The sequence below is a fragment of the Gambusia affinis genome, linkage group LG16 (assembly GCF_019740435.1).
Source record: "Gambusia affinis linkage group LG16, SWU_Gaff_1.0, whole genome shotgun sequence".
Classification (NCBI taxonomy): Eukaryota; Metazoa; Chordata; class Actinopteri; order Cyprinodontiformes; family Poeciliidae; genus Gambusia; species Gambusia affinis.
In genome coordinates, this window is record NC_057883.1 from 19,960,123 (window position 1) to 19,964,596 (window position 4,474).

Consider the following 4,474-nt stretch of genomic DNA (forward strand, 5'->3'; position numbering starts at 1 on the left):
TGGTTGCAAGTCGGAAAATTGATTCATGGCAGAGTTATTTTTGATAAAAGAAAAATTAACAGCAAGTAAAAATAAAAATAAGACCAGTTCCAGGCGTGTGTTTTTCTGTCTACAGTTAAAACTGTTTGATTTGTGTCTATGAGCTGTCAAACTGCTGATTGATCATCTGGAACAGCCTCACATTAAGTCAGAGTTTTCTGTTCACTTCTAATGTCACATTCACATCAGTTTTCATTACTTCTTTTCAGAATCCAACATACATCGTTCTACTCCTAAACAAATTATGCTTTCCAACAGTTTAGCCTTCAGAAAAGGGCAATTGCTTATATTGCACATAAGGATTCAAACAAGTTTCAGTGCTAAATAATATTATAAAGTAGACATATGACTAAAAAACTCTCAGTCACCTGGTGGGCAAAAAAAGCCGTTTTCTGTGAGTTACATCAGAACTGAACTTTAGTGTCATCCTTTCAATAATCTGTTTTCTTAAAATAAAAATATGTGTGCTTATATTTTCTGATCTCTGTGTGCCACAATAACAAAAATATCATATTGTTTAGAATTGTCTGCTTTTGTAACATGCAAAAAGAGCATAAGCCCTTTTTTCTGTGGCATGATTTACCAGCACAGACCGTTTTCTGACAGAGTGGAAGACATTTTTCCCACATGCCAATCAGGTAAACTCCAATAAAGCCATACTGTTTCAAAAGTTTAAGTTTATTTTTTTCTACACCCAGTTTCTCTCAGCTCTAATATTTGTAGCTGTGCTGACTTTGTTAGATTTCGTGCCCTTTCTGTGTGCCGGTTCTCCTTTTGCATCTTCCATCTTTGTTTCCCTTTTACAGGCACAGAACATAAAAAGGTGTAACCTACTTTCCATGAGTGTTTTTCATTAATAATTCACTTGATGTGCCATTAGTTTACCTTTACATCCCTGCAAGGATGATGTTGGAGGTGGATGTTGTAAATATTTGTATAAATCTGACAGCAATTAGCTTGTGATGCAGCGATGAGGTCACAGCTCTGCGGACCTCCATGTCTCCAGTCAGCAGATGTGAGCAGCTTCATCAACGCTGATAACCACAAAATTTACCTCACGCCCTAAAAAATGGGAACATAATAGCGACAAATTGCAGAGAGACCACAAGGCAATATACAAAGATGGAGTCCAAACACTTGTTCCCAATTGTGAAATAATGAGCAGGAAGTGCAGTTTGTTGGATGCTGCGCCTCCACGAGCCTCTTGGAAGCTGCCGCCAAACATATTTCCAAGACCACAGCTATTAGCTCTGTTCAGTGGCATGCAATTTATATGGTGCTCCCTGGGGAAATTAACTATGTAGTGACAACACAGAAGATCAACAATTCTGAGAGGAATTCAGGCCATTGCGCTGCAGAAAGGAAGAATGTATTTACAGATGTAGCAAAGCTTTTTCTCTCTTTCTCTGAAATGTTTACGTGATTCTATTTGCACAACTGTCTGATTTCCTCAAGAGAGCAAAGTGCAAGTGGTCCAGAATTACATGTCAAATGGTAAGATTTTTAAGGAGGACTTACATTTATACACATGCATTTGTTAAACCATGTGGTGGTGATGAGTTGGGCCTTTTAGGCCCTGGAACAAGACAAGCTCACAGAATGCACACTTAAAGTCAGTGGTCCGCTCTGGAGTCCCCTCACAGCTCTGACCTCAGCCGGTTCTGTCACATTCCTGCTGATTCTGGGTGTCTAGACTCAGTCAGAACAAACGCAAGTTACGTAACTTGTCTGGTTCTGACCCAGGTCAGTTCGCTCAGAGAACAGTTGAATTCACAGATCACTTTGAGGACAGCAGATACAGGAGAAGCTAGGACTTCCTGCCCAAATGAGCAAGTCTTTACAAGATTTATTTTCTTTTCTAAAAATATTTGAAATCATTGTTTACCAACTTAAATTTGGCTGAGAAGACAGAAAACAATCCTTTCCCTTTTTTACAATATAGTGCCCTTTCTTATGCATAAGAGACCCTGGACAGATCATCAATCCATCAGCAGGTAATACAACAATACACAAACACACACACACACACTCATATCAAAGGACAATTTAGAGAGAGCAGTTAACCAGTTTCTGTGGGAGGAACTACAATACAAACCGTTGACCAGGATTTGAACCCAGGACCTTCTCGTTGCAAGGCAACAGTGGTACCCGCCAAACAAGCTGCTTGTCCATCTCCATTGGCTGCTGACAGTTTGTCACTTGTCAGAGCCCGGATTACAAACCGTAAGTAGATCAAAGTCTATTGCTGCTTTCATTTTGATTCATGGCAGCGATGATCATCCTGGAGCCTGAACAAATCTCGCAGGATGAAGTGCGACAGGAAGAGGGCCAGTGGCCGGGAGGACGATTGACAGCACAGGACTAACGCCGCCTGACAGCAGCGACGCAGCCTGAGGAAAACAAAGAACATCACACCAACAAGGCAGCTTGGTTTAACCCACCCGTAACAGGAAACACCCTCAGACAAGAGTGGGCAGCACAGCGACGCTGAACATGTTTTCAGAAAGACACTCTGCTGCCAGCTGTGTGTGTCTGGGTTTGTTCAGGTCCAAAAATACAAACTGCTGTACAGGTCATTGGTTTAAAAATAGACAAGAGTAAAAAGCAGATTTCATTGCAGATTTGGAAGGCCAGAAGGATGAAAGAACACCTCTGACAAAGAAATCCCTCCGTAATTTAGTGTTTCGGTTCAAGGCAGCGTTAGTCTCTGATAATGTGTTTCGGTCCTTGATGCCTCTGACGTAATTAAACTTTGAATTATTCTATGAAATATTTCATCATAAATTTTCTTCTGCTGTATGTGGATAGTGAAGTTGAAGCAAGTGTTTGAAGCCAGCTTCTGGAATGTTAAGCTTTAGTGCAGTATTTATTTACACAGTTATTTTTCCAAGAGTAAAAATTAAAATCAACCCATCACAACTGCGAGATTAAACAGATGCTGTTTTAATGTCATCTGGCAGAGCTGGAGAAAGTTTCTAACCAGAGTGCAGAACCTGAAGAGTGTTTTTTTTATATATATATTTTAAAGGGGCCATTGTTTTTACATTGGTAACACTAAACAACTACGACAATAATCAATAAAACCAAAGAAACAGTAAAAGTTAGAAAAAGATGCATCAAAATATAGACAAACTTAAACTGAAGCAATAAAAAGCTATATAAGCTGCTAGGAATTGAAAGTGTTGGACTAATTGCAAATTAAATACATTTATTTTCTTTCAGTACTTGGCAGCATATACCTCTATCCTGGGGGAAAACATTTAATTTCCAATCAAGAGGAGGGCATGTGTTGCAAAGTTTGGACAATGTTTCAGATCATTAACTGTTGTTTTTTCCAGAGACAAACCTCAGTACAAAATAAAACACTGCTATCAAATTATAATTACACTTAGAAAGGGACAAAATCTATTGAAAGCCGGCTTTGTCAGCAACAACAGCTGTCAAGTTTGGTTACATTTTGAAATTACCAATTAAATACATTGTGAAATAATCAAACAGATTTCCACCCCTTTAAACCAATTATTCCAGAAGTTTAAAAGCAAATATTTTCTAGTAAAATTCAACACCAATAAATAAATTAGCATATTTATCAACATTTCTGAAATACACTTTTAGTCAAAATTTATTTCCACTTTCTACCATAACCAATAAACACCAAGTGTATTTATTTATAAGTTACTTACTTGAGTTGATTTGAATATTCAAACTGTTCAGTACAATAATCAATCAGAGTCCATGTGCAGCTCCAATTAGACTCAGGAAATAACCATCCGCATTGTGAGGCTTTCCGGCTGCTCTTCACAGTTTGTAGAAACTTTTGCACAATTCTGAATTTATGCATTTAAACATTAAGCACTGTTTGCTTCTCAGCTGTATTGGCTGTGGAACTTCTTCAAACAGGAGCGACAGGTCAGGCACCCCACTTCCTGATTGCTAGGAGATTGAATCCACCTGGTTCTCATCACTAACCAGCAGAGAAGCCGCAGAAAGGTGCGGCTCAGGGGAATGGCTACCCGGCAGTTCGCCAGAACAACAGCTGTCGTGCATTTGTAATAAAAGGTAAAGCGTTCTTTACATCGCTGCAGAGGAATCTTGGCCCACTCTTTTTTGCATAACTGTTTTAATTTAGTTGTGCTGGCAGGTTTTCAATCATAAACTGTCTGTCTAAGGTTATGCCACAGCATCTTAATTAGATTTGAATCCAAACTGAACCCTAACAGCACCACACCTGACCTCCAGAGGCAAATCATATCAGGAGAGAATTGATCCCTCTATTTTCATCCATCAGAATAAATTAACTAGCTCCCCAAAACATAGACTGCAAATCATCTGCAAATAGTTTTGGACCTGTGCAGGCTTTTCATGCTAGTATTGTTCATTTTATCAAAGATCATTTGATAAACTTGCACATCATAAAACTTGCAGAAAGCATTTC

At 38.9% G+C, this 4,474-nt stretch overlaps 1 long non-coding RNA gene across 1 annotated transcript; it reads right to left on the bottom strand.

Annotated features, from left to right (window-relative positions):
* Positions 1-411: 411 nt before the first annotated feature.
* Positions 412-3,923, bottom strand: LOC122845978. Its single transcript, XR_006373174.1, has 3 exons — positions 3,723-3,923; positions 925-2,429; positions 412-836 (listed from the first exon to the last, which is right to left on the bottom strand). It is a non-coding gene; the product is annotated as an uncharacterized LOC122845978 (long non-coding RNA).
* Between the last annotated feature and the right edge of the window lie 551 nt (positions 3,924-4,474).